Genomic DNA, 14,324 nt, shown 5'->3' with positions numbered 1-14,324 from the left:
CAAACTGGTGGCCGTCCAGTTGCCAGTGCACGCCATTTTTACAGTTAAATGGGATTTCATAGGCGACTGTCTTCACATTCCTAGAAACTCTTGTTGACCTAAAAAAGCAAAGAAAAAATGTAAAAATGTTTTAGTCTCTGGAGGTACCAACAATGACACTGATTGTAAATGACATCACTGTTGCCTGGATGTTCAGACAAGGAAAAGCAGAAACACCTGAAGCGCGTGTAACGCCCCTTTCATTTCAGTTTTCTTCTGTCAGTGTGGAGCAACTCGAACGTTGGCTGAGCTGCAGCCTTGGCTGAAAGGTTTTGTTTTTATTTTTTACTGACGGTGTGGTAGCTAGCCTTTGCTAGCACTAAGTTATCTGGGCCTCCATTGCCAAACTCCTGTAAAAATATTGATTCATCAATGCTTTGCGGATCATTTTTCAAGTTAAATATTGATTTGTAAAAGCCTGTGAATCGATTAGCTCTCCTGTCTTGCCAAGGTGATAAACACTGTCACTTTACCAGCTGGGTGTCTTAAAACACTTCTTCATCTGGAGTGTGAATCAACTGTTAGTGGTCCTTTCAGTAACCTAAACCAGCTGTTTCCCCAACACAAAGCGTACCGCTCCTGTTCGTCCAAAACTAAAATGGCCGCAGTGCGCTGCTTTACATTTAGCAGTTTGATGTCAGTTGCGATCAGTGCCATTGAGCTTTTGGTAGTTTGTTGTTAGAGTGACGGATGCTTTTGCTGTAGTTTGGGTCTTAATCCTGTGTCATATGTTCATATAATCTGGGTCACTTGTTTTGATCACACAGCTGTTACCAACAGTCAGGGTTTCCTTTGACTAGACCACACAAACCAGTCACACAGTGAGAGATAATAACATTTACATTAAAGTCTGGAAATACGTTGATACATAAAGTATGTGTTCTCCCTCAATAAGAATCTGTAGTTTGGGAGGAAGGAAGTATGTTTTGTTTCTCGTTAGTTTTGTTGATCCTACTGTTTACTGCAAACTTAGGGATTACAACCAGTTTTGGAAAACTTCACTGCCCATTTACACGCTCTGATTCGTGTCAGAAAGACAAACCTAGCCGCAAATCATAATATGACGAACATTTCAGCGGTTTTCTTCAAATCTGCTTCACAACTGGATTGAATTAAGTGACTGTAAGTGATTGTAGAACGCTGCGGTGTCCTTTTGTTGTCAGGCATTACAAGGCCGCCTGAGGGGAATGAAACATACCAAAGTCTCTGGTTGTGCCGTACGCTTTGGTACGCCCAAAAAGTGGCGCGTTTGAGTCAGACGGCTTTTCTCCTGAAACTTGATAGGTTTGTTTCAGACAATATAGAAGAGATTTACAGTTGGTGAAGCAGAACTAGGAGCTTCTCCTCAACACACAGCTGTTACCAATAGTCAGGGTTTCCTTTGACTAGACCACACAAACCAGTCACACAGTGAGAGATAATAACATTTACATTAAAGTCTGGAAATACGTTGATACATAAAGTATGTGTTCTGCCTCAATAAGAATCTGTAGTTTGGTTTCTGTTGGTTCTGTCAAGATGCAAGAGAGGACTAAGTAAATTTCTCTTTATATTACAGTGGCTGCATTACGCCACAGGAAAGGGAAAATAATGCCAATAAATCAATATCATGATAGACATGTGATCAATATCAATAGATAATACATCTGATTGAATATTCAATATATATAATACTCACTGAAAGGAAAGAGTTTAGCTGCTCTGTCTCTCATGACTAGCTACATAGGCAAGCTCATTCCTTGGTTACCTAGCAACTCACTCATTCTATGGTTACCTAGCAACAACTTGTTGAGTAAATTGTGCAGCAGCGGTTTAAGGTTTCTCGTTGAGTGAAAGCTGTGGATAAAACAGGAAAAGATCTGGCCTCCAGTTTGGCTGGATTTCAAATATTTAAAAAAAATCAATAATTATTGATATCGATTGATAGGAAACGTTTATATTGTGATAAGTTTTTCCAATCCTGTAAAATATCAATCAGCCAAGTTTATTTATGTGGCGCATTTCAGGAACACAGTTCAAAGTGCTTTACATCAACTCAGAAAACCAGTAAACATTACAGTTTGTCTTTGTTACACATTAAATATGTTGTTAAATGTTTCATTCATCATGGTTCAAATCAACTCTAAGCAGGTGAGATTTTAGTCTAACTTTAAATAAATATTGATCGTTGTATGTTAACTTATTATGACGTCATCATCTGGAATTTCCCAAATTGATTAAAGATGCACAGTCATCTTGGTGTATGTAAACTTCTGACATTTGGCAAAATGAAATAATTTAGTTCATCCTAACTGAGCTAAACGTTCATTCTGAGTTAGCATCAGCCTGGGGCTGGCATGTTTCTGTAAATGTCTGTTTCTGTTTGTGGGGCCTAGTCAAAGGAAACCCTGACTGTTGGTAACAGCTGTGGGCTGCTGGAGGTGACGAGCCGCCCTCCCCTCATGTAAACACCAATATGTCATCAGGCTGAATCAGCTAATGGCCGCCACATGGCCGCGCTCCCCACACAAACAAACCCAAACGCCTCCAGTCAGCCTGTCTTCACTCGCCTGCCCTTCCTTCCCAACATTAATTGCTGCTCTCTGCATATTCCAGCCAGGAGGAGGGAAATTAACTCATCACCGCCGCCTTTGCGGAACAGAGGTGCACTGTGTTCAGTTTTATCGAGGGGAATAAATCTGTGTTCCTGAACACCTGGTTTACACACTGCTTCAGAGTTATCCTGCAACCGTCACTCTTTTACTGTCGCAACCTTTTAATTCATTCTGCAGGAAACGGATGAAATCCAGTTTTTATTCCGTCCTGGAAAAAACAAGAACCCGTTTTTTATGACTAAGACTAGCTTTGTTAGATTAGAGGCCTTTCCTGCATTTTAGATCAGATTTGTGATCAATCTAAATCTTCCATCTGACAGTTTCTCACCGATGAAACAACCACAGCTGGACAGAGAACCCAGAAATTAGACTCAACTCAGAGCAGCAGGACTACGACATATCTTTTAAAGTCTACTCAAGTACTAACTGATCAAATTATCAATCATTAAATTTTAAATCATTACACAATCAGGTGGACCAAAATATCAAGTTAAGTGGGAATGCTGGTATTTTAATGATAATAATTCATATAAGCAAAAAAAATAAGAAAATCAGGCAAAAGAAACTTTTTCCAAATCAGTTTCTTTAAATAAAAAACTTGTGAAACTTTAACAAAAGCTGCAGGTGTGTGTCTGTGTCTGGTGAAATTTTACTCAAATAAGAGAAGAAATACTTCACAATAAAATCACTCCAGTAAAAATAAAAAGTACAACTTAGTAAAAATATTTTTTTTAAAACGTCACTGAAGTTGATGCAATTGAGTAAATGTAAGTTAATACCCAAAACACACCATTCACTTTTCAGTCTGCTGCGCTGTTCTGTTATAACTTATATGAAATTTACTTTTCTGCTCCTTACAAATGAATATTTCCATCCTTCAGTAACTTTTGGTCAAATCTGTTCTTTAATCAGCCTCTTCCTTCATTAGAGTATATTTTTATTTCTAAAGACACAGCAGCATCTTTGCCATATGTGAGAAACCCACTTATAGCAATAAAACCCCAAAACAACTTTTCTTTTGCAGATAAACTGATTACATAATTTTTAAAGGGGCCATTTTCTATGCAAATTGTGACTTTTTTATTTAAAATTGTTCTGCAGAATTTGGCCTAAAACTGTCTCTGTGCTGCCCAAAATTATTCTAACTTGTGGAAAATTGGGGTTTAATTGCACCAACATGTGATATTAATGTTCCAACCTGAAAGACTCAGAAGATAAGTTGTGAAAATGTCAGTGAAAAAAAAGTAAAACCATGGTCTTCGTGTTCGAATGTCCTAGTCAAAGTTAAGGCCTGAACATTAGTGTCCAATCTGACTGAGCTGGAGTTAATCTGTAAGGAAAAAAGGTCAGTGCAGGTGGAGATATGTTGCATGTTGTTTACATCTGGGAATTTCACACAGGAGCAAAATGTTTGGAGGCAAAAAGACGATTCTTTTACTTCCAGTATAGCCGTGCTTCTGCGGTGGACCGCTGACAAAACGAGACTTGGAGACGTAGAAATCCTTAATTCAGTGCAGCAAAGGAAAAAAACGTAGAAAACCACTGAAATGACTCAAAACCACTCCTGCCTTTCTCTTGGTGTTCGCTGCGCTACATACAGGCCCTGTTACCATAGCGACTGGCTGACAACAACCCCACTAATGTGTCTGGGTTCAACACCAAAAAGCACACAAACGTTTCCCACAAAAGAGCAGAACATCCAGTCCGTTCCAGTTCCGTGTTTTCAGGCTTGATGTTGATTTTGGGATTACCAATAAGTGATCGCTGTGATAGATTAGCTACCCCTGCTATTAGCTAACCAGGGTTTGGGTCGCCTTGACTGTCTGAACCAAAACACACCAAATTCTGCATCACATCAGGATGTTAAGGTTCTCAAAGTCAAGCTAGCATAGCTGAGTTACTTTCCTCCGTCGTTATTTTTTTAAGTGAAAACTTTTTCCTGACCTTGTTATCTAGTTGTCATAGTGTTGAGTATTAGTAGCAAAGCACTGCATCCCTTTCTCGTTTAGATAATTTAAAGATTTATATTGACAACTTTGCAGCTAAAACCAATGCTAGTCGTCGTCGGCTAGCAGCTTTTAGCGTGTTTTTTACTTTGTGTTGGTTTGTCACCAAGGAACCCCATAAGATGCACTGAAGCTGGTGGTTGGATACACAAAGGAGCAAAACTCAACTGTAATGTAGAATTAATTAATTTGTGGTTGTTTTGATCTTTAATGCGATGTATTCAGTTTTATTAGTAAAATGTACATTTTGTTCCTATGTAAAGCGATTTAAATACCTGAGGAATGTGAAGTAAAAGATAAAACTGCAGAGAGCGTGTCATGTGTCTGCCGCGGCGCCGTGGGCGCGGAGGATGTGGCAACGCGCTGCGGTTCGGAGGTTTGAGGTCCGTTTACCTTTAATATGCCTCTGAAAACAAAAGTAGGAGTTTGAGACAGAGTATACTGCCATCCTGAACCAGAAGTACATTTCTGACATTATTATTCTTTTGTCATCATTAGGCAAAGCTGATTTATCTCTATAGCATAATAAAGTGATTTAAAGCGTTTTTAAAGATAAAGCAGCAGAGAAAGACATTAAAAACACAAATACTATAAAACAAATACTTCAGCATCACAACAAAGTAGAAATAATCTCATTTAAAAAGAATAAATAGACTGTAATTTGTTTAGTCCTGATTTAAGCCAGCTGTTTCTGCTCATCTTGGGTTTCCAGGGAGTTGCTTTAAAAGTTAAAGAGCCCAGAAACTAGAAACTTTCCATTCCAGATAGAAATAATGTCGATAAAACGCATTTTCCTTTTTCCTTTTCCGTTACATAAGAAATGCAGTTACAGTCACACATGAATACGCTTGTTCAGGTTAAAAGTAATTCAGATTTACAGCAGCGACTTTTAAACGAGAATAATTCGGCCAATCAAAGGAGGCGTCTGCGTCTTATTCAGGGTCGGAGCGACAAGCCCCGCCTACCTGGGAGTGGTTTCCTGCTTTGGGGAAACAGCAGTTGGTTGGTTTTCCGAATGGCAGCTTAACTTTGTGTGAGCTGAAGGAGGTTGGGAGACCCCTGGTGGAGGCAGCCGGTACTGCCAAGCTGCTGGGTGCGAGGCTAGCATGATGGGAAAATACTGTTTCTGCTGCAGCTTGTGAAAAGTATCAATTTTGATACGGCTAGCACAAAAATGTATCAAGAAACGTGTTTTGTTTTTTTTCAAATCTGTGTGTTTCTCTTTATGTTTATTATTCCAGTTTTTTTATTTATTTTTTATTTTTTATTTTGTTTATTAAACCAGTCCGCAGTTTTCACAGCGGACTGGTTTGAGCCGCTCCGTTTTCCTGGTGTAGGTCAGGACTGCAGCTGCAGCATCTTCAATGAGTTGATGTTTCAAAAACACCAGTCAAAGTTCAAGCCTCCAGTTTGTCTTTATATTTTATTTTGAAGGTTTCAAACTGGTCGTCTGTGCAGCAGCTTTTCTGTCTTTATGTCTGTTTAGCAGCTGGATGGAATAAAACATGATCAGATCAGCAGGTTCTGCAGAACAATCACATCATCTGATGTCAATCAGTTTGACTTAAACCTATCAGGCTGCTAAACATGTCAAACATATCTGTTTGTACGGTTGTCCAGGCCTGTATTGTCCATTTTACATGTGATTTTTCTCATTCAGAGGAAGAGTTGAAGTTTATATTTAGGTGATTAAAGTCTCAGTATTAACTCTGGCCTGCAGTTTAACCCAACTTGCTGTTTTCAACTCATCGTCTACAGAGGAAATAGTTTTTATTGATGCATTTAAACAATATCTAGAGGTCATTTAGAGTCACTTTGTTTGATCAGAGGTTCTGATTTCTATTATTTTACAGGAGCTGTGTGGCCCAAAGCCGATCAAAGTAATAAAAATCTAATTCCTCCTGAGATTTGAACCGTTTTCACCACATATCTCCTTAAAGCTGCAATATGTAACTATTACAAATATGTTTTTCCATATTTACTCAAACTGTCGCTATGCTGTGACAGTTTGATACAAGACAGATAATCAGGCTTCCTCCTCTCTGAGTTACTGTTGCTGTCTGCAAAAATGCATCACTCCTGGTTACAAACAACCAATCAGAGCCAGGAGGAGGGTCTTGGTGCTGTCAATCATCCTTGTGTATACTACTCTATGTGCAAATGGAAAAGCGACTCACAATCACAGGAAAACCGGTCATAGGCTGTCACTTTGCAGAGACTTAATAAAACTTAGAATACATTTCTGAGAAATTAGTTTGGTGGCTAACCCCGTCTGGACCCGGTTGGTTTCTGCTGAACCTTGAAAATGAGTTCAGTCTTTTAATGAGGAACAGTGTGTCATGGCCAGGCGATATTATTCGAAGCAGATTTACAGCTTGGAGTCTTCATTGTTATCCTGCTGCAAAGCTTTAAAAGAGAAGCGACGAACACGGCTGAACCCGCTGCTTTCTGCTGCCGCGCCTTTCTGCCCATTTAATAAACATGTCTGCTGCTGTCACAGAGATGAATTCATGGACAGAAGGGGTCTTTGATAAACAGGCCGGCCTTTTCTGGCCGGTCTTCCTGCCCGCCCACCATCAGCAGCTCCCCACGGGCGACTTACAACCATTTCCCCTGATTTCCGGACTGATTCCCTGCGCTGTGTGGGAGCGCGCCGGCAGCACGTGCCTCATTTGCACATTTCTGTGTGTTGGTGTTGAAACTGTAGTCCAGCTGCTGGTTTGGCTCAAGCTCCGCTCGGGGTAATAATGGGCCAGTCCAGAGATTGAAACGTTAGACTGCCATTCTAACGTCTATATATCTTAGGTCTGTCAGCTTTAATGCACGCGATTAATCTGAAATGACAAAGTTTAAAACAAAATGGCTTCCTTTAAACCTTCCTGAAAGTAAAAACCTGGAAAACTGAGAATCTATATGTTTGAGACAATTTAACCATGTTAAAAGATTTTTTGAAAACGTAAATACAGTGGAGGTTTTTGATATGGGCAGTCACCCAGGGCAGCATCAAGAGGTGCGGGACAAACTTAAAAACTAGAAAATTAAATTTATCCGTCAGCTTCCCCAAAACAAGTTTGCTTCTACGTATGAAAGAACTTCAGCTGTGTGCAAATTTAGACTTCAAGTTTATTTGTAATAAAAAGTTAAAAAAAATGTATTAGCTTTTTTTATTTTTCAATTTTATAAAACTTTGTGCAAAAATTGGATGGAAACATAAGTAGAGGGTAAGAGTGGCTAAACTCCAAATCAGGTTGTTTTCCACTTAAACTGTTCAGGTCGGACTTTATCTTCTGTTGCTGTGCATTTTGTAACATTTCTGTGGAAACTTGTTTAAATCTACAGTAGTTAGCCTAAAACCATCTCAGTGCTGCTCTCTTTGGGTTGAACGGTGGAAATGCAGGTGAATTTTCTTATTGGTTCCAGCGACGTGGTTTGTGTAAAAGCTCCTCCCTCTGTGTTTCCAGGCTCCGCCCACTTTGGTCTAATTTATAAACCAAGTCTGTGGGCGGGGCTTTGCTTTCACATCGGGTTTATTTCCACTTCAGTCATATTGATCAACATGGACTCGGTTCAGTTTTGGTTTTGAAGAGACGCTAACTGGACAGGAAGTGCAGGAGAATTGAGTCTGAGCTTCCTGAGTGAGTCATTATTTCAGGCCTCCTGTTTGACCTCCAGAAAACTGAGAACTGCTGGAACTGCCTGAGTTGGATGAGTGAGCCATCGATCATCCAAACCCACCACAGTCCGACCAGCGAATATGAGACGTCACGGCCGAAGCAGTTAATCTGAGATTTATGGATCCGCTGCTGAGTCGGCTGTTCTGCCTCCGACCCGGTTCCCCGAACCCGGTTCAGTTCAGACCTCAGAGTTTCAGCTCAGCCTGGCTGTGTGGGCGGAGAGGCGGTCTGTGTAGATCCATTCAGTTTCTTCGTGCTGACATCAGCAGAATAAAGCGTCACCAACGCCAAGCTGCTGTAACCTGTTTGTTTTCTGGAACTGGAGGAAAGTCCAGCAGCTTTGACTCGTTTCTGTTCAGTCAAAATGGAAATAAAACCTTACAAAAACCCAAATCAAAATAAACTATTCAAAATAATAAAGTAAAACCAACAGATATTAAGCTAAATATTTCATTTTTTCTCTGAATTTAGGTTTAAAATGTTTAGTTTTTAAATCTAATTAGTAAAGTTATGGTCACATTTAATGGAAGAACCAGACTTATTAAAAGAAAATATATTTCTGCTCTATTAGTGCAGCATAGTACCTTTATCTATCAGTTTAGCATTAGCTTCCATATTGTTTGTATCCATCAGTTTAGCATTAGCTTCCATATTGTTTGTATCCATTAGTTTAGCATTAGCTTCCATATTGTTTGTATCCATTAGTTTAGCATTAGCGTAGCTCAGATTTCGTTGAGCGAATTTGTGGTTTGAGAAGCTAATTTTTTGGGCATCTGTGCCCACCACCGGTTACAACATTTTGGAAAATGTCCACCAGAAAAAGGAAAGATGTAGAAAATATTTATGGTTCCTATGTTTCAATATATGTAGACTATATTTGATGGCAAACACGTTCATCAAATTGAATTTTTCTGCACCAAATTCTTGATTATCTCTAAATATTAAATTATTTTTGACTGTTTATGTCAAATCAACTCCAGTGTCACCTCCGATGCACCCAGTCGTTTTCTTTTTGCCTTTTTCTTTAAAGCCTCTGTTCGTCTCTGACCCAGTGCAGCGAGCTCCCCTCCTGTTTTTCCCATCATGCTCTCCTCCCACCCTGTGGTAAGGCGGTGAACCCCCGGCCGGAGGAATAAAGGACATGATTTACAAGGCTTCTTTGTAAAAAGAAAGAACTTTTCCAGCGAAGTGGTCCTTCTCTACAGTGTAGATTCAACTCTTTACATTCTGTCTAGAAATATAGAGGTCACAGAACGCTGCGGTCCAATTTTGTCAGGTTGCAAAAGTGCCAAAATTTATTTGAGCTGGAGAGGAAGGCGGTGATAAAGCTGGTTCTGGTTTCCTCCACATGTGTTGGGCTGAGGCGTCTGGACCGAGTCTGACGGATCAGAACCAGGGAGGAAGTGGGTGCAACTGTTCAGCATTAAAGCTCAAGGCTGATACATTGTAACGCTGCTTTAAGAGAAACTATGGGAAACGAAGGCTGAGTTTCTGTTAGCCAGGACTTTAGGCTGCCAGAAGCACAATCATTTTGACTGACAATTTTAGAAAATCCATCATTGTCATTTTATCTAAATGTTTTTTATTTTGACGTTAAAAGTTTGAATAGAGCTGTTGCCTTGCAGCAAGAAGGTCCCGGGTTCGATTCCCGGCCCGGGGTCTTTCTGCATGGAGTTTGCATGTTCTCCCTGTGCATGGTGGGTTCTCTCCGGGTTCTCTGGCTTCCTCCCACAGTCCAAAAACATGACTGACAGGTTAATTGGTTTCTCTAAATTCTCCCTAGGTGTGAGTGTGTGTGTGTGTGTGTGAGTGTGTGTGTGTGTGTGTGTGTGTGAATGGTTGTATGTCTTGTGTGTCTCTGTGTTGCCCAGCGACAGACTGGCGACCTGTCCAGGGTGAACCCGTGACCCCGCCTCTCACCCGGGACGCAGCTGGAGTGGAACCAGCAACCCTCCTGACCCCATTAGGGAAGAAGGGTGTTCAGATAATGGATGGATGGATGGAAGTTTGAATATTTTTTTTTTTACTTTTGTCTCCATAAATCATGAAAATGAAAAACAAAATGAAGATATATAAGGTTCATGTAAACAGGTATGAAACATGAGCTGGAAAAGCAGAAATTTCAGCACATGGGTATGGATCTGGCCAACGGTCCATTTGACCTGCGGTTATTTGGTTCTGTGTGTATGGTGCGATATTAGTGCCAATATTAAGCTTCTTCCTGTCTGTAGAGGCTACATCTGTTCTGACGCTACTGATCTCATTAATGATAGACCAACAACTGAGCGGCCGGCGCTGGCAAATGGAGGAGAGTACTAGCTAGCGTTAGCATTGGAGAGGATGGTGATTAGCATGTCTATGCTGGTCATCCATCGGATTGTCTACTTCTTCTGCTGTCCATTAGCACCAATAAGGTTAGCCTTTAATAAGCTACCTGCTAGCATGCCTTGGATAGTCACCCACTGGATTTTCTACTTTGTCTGTTGTCCATTAGCTTAGATAGGCTAGCTACTAGCATGCCTGGGCTGGTCCCCCAGGACATGGAGATTTTCTGTTTTTGTTTTATTTTAGTCATATTTAAATATTTCAGGCAGAAATGTTAACATTACACAAAGATGACCTGAATAAAAACAAAAGTCAGTTTTCAGCACATTAATTAATTTATCAAAGGAAATAATTTGTTCAACCCAATCTGGTCCCTGTGAAAAACTAATCAGACCTAAATCTGATTAATTGATGAGCTCTTCAGGATGTATTGGTTTATGGAATATTGAATCAAGAGTCCAACAGTCAAAGAATGGATGTAGGAGTCGCCTTTCTAGTGTTACTTTGCTGCGTTGTGAGAAATACAGACGCTGCTACCGAGTCAAAGTACTGTCAGACATTATCCGAGCCGGGCTCATAAAACTCGCTGCTGGAATCACGAGGCTTTATCTGCGCCTTGGTGTCAAAACAAACCCCAAACAGCCGTAAACTTTATTCCACTCGCCTCACCGCAACACAGAGTGGAGCTGTAGGTTGAAAACAGGATTCAAAGCACATCTGACTGAATATTCAGATCCATTATCGTCTTTCACCGTCTGCTAACAGTGGAAATTTAACCGCGTCAAAAACCCACTAGGTTCATTAAAGTGTTTCAAGCTCGGTTACCACTGGAGCACACAAACCAGTCCAGGACACATCCTGACGATGCTAGGCTACACTTAGCAACGCTTGGCGAAATACAACAGCTTGTTAGAGTTTAGCAGCCTGTCTGGTTTTTCAATTGCCTTTAATTGGCATTTTACTGCAGAACTGCAGCTTTCATCATAGTGATGTCATAGTTTTACCATCTTTCATAAAAAACATTGGATTGTTTAGGTTACCGGTGGATTACTTAATCAAATCAATTCAGTTTATTTATCTAGTAGTGGTGCGACTCAAAGATTTAGTCAAATTAACTGCAGGGTCTCTAATTAATCAAAATTATATATCAAAATATAATCATTTGATAGTGATGCTAAATTATTGAGTAAATGGACATGAAGATACAGTTTGTAAACTAAAACCAAGGTAAGAAAATCCAGTTCCTGGCGTGTTTATTCCAAGTTGGTAATAAAAAGTGGCTGCGTTTCTATTACAAATCGGCTCAATTTTGCAATTTCTGTGTTTCCATTAAATAAAATGTTAAATTAGAGTCACAGGTGGATAAGATTCTTCAGACAATAAGTCATTAAAATCACAGCGTTGGATGTAAACAGCTGCCCCAGTCAGGCAGTGACGGCTGCAACGTTTTGTTTGGTGATTTTCCAGATTTGAATTCAACATTTTGTGGTGAAAGCTCTGGTGGAGCAGCTGCACAAGAAACAAACGGTTGTAGTTTCCATCAGATCGGACGCAGAAATTAACCCCCAATGGACCGAGAGCTGCTGCGTCATCATCCACCACTGTTGTTCCCTGATTTACAGGCGTACCAGAAACACACAAATACAAAGGTTCCTACGCTGTACTTTGGGTAGAAAGGAAAAAAAGTGATTAATTGCATTAAAATCTATGTAATTAATCCAAATCAAATGATTAAAAGACACAAAAACATCATTTTTCATTAAGACCAGAAAGTGAGAAAAATCTCATTTTAAACTATAATCTGAGTGGTGGGACGCTGGAGAGCAGTAGGAGAACGTAGCAGAGAATCAGAATAACTATGTTTCACTCATTAAATAACTTACATGAATTAATTTTACCTGCATTTATTTATTATCTGGTCATTTAGTTCCTTTACTTTGTTTTGGATACTATAGAATCACCAGAGTTGTAAAAATGTATAAAATATTGCAAGTAAAATGTGTTGAAAACACAACAGAGTAACAGTTTGCTCCCCAAACTGTATTTCTCTTCTAACTCGTCAAATTAGGATTTTTAATTTCATCAGAAGAGTAAAAGTAGGTTTATCTTTCCTCTTTTCTTTCTTACAGTCGGCTAAGCACTGAGCCGCTGAGCGTAATGAGAACAAGGACTTTATCCGACCTGCTGCTTTAGTGGTTTTACTACGTCTTCCTGGAAAGGTTCACGTTGGCTTTTAACAGATTCAGAGGATTCCAGCAACCCGTCAGTTATTTAACAGAATGTGGTAAAATAATCAGTCCTGCACACACAGTGGCCTCCGTCTGGCTCCACTGACACTTTTACAGCTGGTTTCAGGAGTCAAGATGATTATTACCAAGGCTGCAGCAAAAACGCAAAGTACAGAGATTCTTCTGACTACATGCAGACTGATCGACTAAATACTTTAAACTTTCAGTTTTTCATCCTGTAATCTGAATTTACTGATAGTCCAATAGACCCGGTTCTACTGGAACCAGAACTCCATCAGCTGCTCCACCTCCAGCTGGTTCTGAGTCAAACCAACCTGTTCCCCTCCTGGCCTGTGGGGGCGCTGCACCAACAACCACTGAAGGAAACCACACAAAAACCTCTGAAGACACTGAGAGCAACTTCCTTCTTCACCAGATGGAAACAAGATGGAGGCGTCAGATTTTAGTTGGAGGATTTCTCTTTAGTCTTTGGCTGAAGACCAGGAGACATTTCTGCTGCTAGCGCTAGGCTAGCATGTTAGCTTTGGTTGGATTTACCCAGAATGCCCTGCGCTGTAGTCCACTTCCTGCTTTTGGAGCGGTCTCTGGTCCGCTTGGTGTTCACATTCAAACAGGACCAGAGTTCACTTCAACCAAACCAGACAGAGGTTTGGAGGTCCAGAGGTCAGAGGTCACCAACCAAACCAGACAGAGGTTTGGTTTTTATGTAAAGCGCTTCTTATTGCCTTGTTGCTGAAAATGTGCTTTATAAATGAAACTACCGTATCTTTCCTGTATTCCCTCTGAATCTTGGAGGATCTCACTCTGTCCTCACCTTATTAAAATAACTACCCAACAGCAAAATAAAATCCCCACCTCTTTCTTTCCAAAAGATGTTTTGTGCAAAAATCATTGAGCAAAACGTTTTTTATTTTTGGCCATTATTAGAGGCCAGTTCAGGAAGGTGATGATGGGAGTTTCTGAAATGAGGGACAGAAAATGTTGGATTTTAAATGTGCGTGTGTCAGGAAGACCTTTATAATTTATAGTTGTGCTTCGTGTTTGGCAGCGTTTTGATTCTGTTTCGCTGCTCAGTGAGGATTGCTCAGTTTTTCCATCTTTTTAGATGAGCCTGTTGCTAAGCTGTCATGTTTTCATTTGAAACCATCAATGAAAGCTTTAGCAGGTCTTTCCTCACCTCCTCCTTTAGGACGCTTACGTAACGACGCAGATTTATTATCACCGTCGATAATTATGACTCTACCTTCCACAACAGGGATTTAGTCTCAATAAATATCACAAACATATTTATTTAATGTTTTCAAGGTCTGACAGTTTCTAAAAATCTCATAATTGAGCTGCTAACAAAGAACTGATAAATGTTCTTTGAAAACTGACATAAAATTGCATTTCTATTACAAATGTGCAGAAAACTTTATCAATGTTTTGCTAATGTTG

The 14,324-nt window shown here is 40.0% G+C and overlaps 1 long non-coding RNA gene across 1 annotated transcript in view; it reads left to right on the top strand.

Annotated features, from left to right (window-relative positions):
- The window catches only part of LOC122836840, a 39,631-nt gene that overhangs the window by 14,482 nt on the left and 10,825 nt on the right, over positions 1-14,324 (top strand). The gene's annotated exons all lie outside the window — the stretch shown is intronic.

Source organism: Gambusia affinis, linkage group LG09, assembly GCF_019740435.1.
Source record: "Gambusia affinis linkage group LG09, SWU_Gaff_1.0, whole genome shotgun sequence".
In the NCBI taxonomy this organism is placed as follows: Eukaryota; Metazoa; Chordata; class Actinopteri; order Cyprinodontiformes; family Poeciliidae; genus Gambusia; species Gambusia affinis.
Note: the sequence above shows the minus strand (reverse complement) of the source record. Positions and strands in the feature narration are given on the sequence as shown.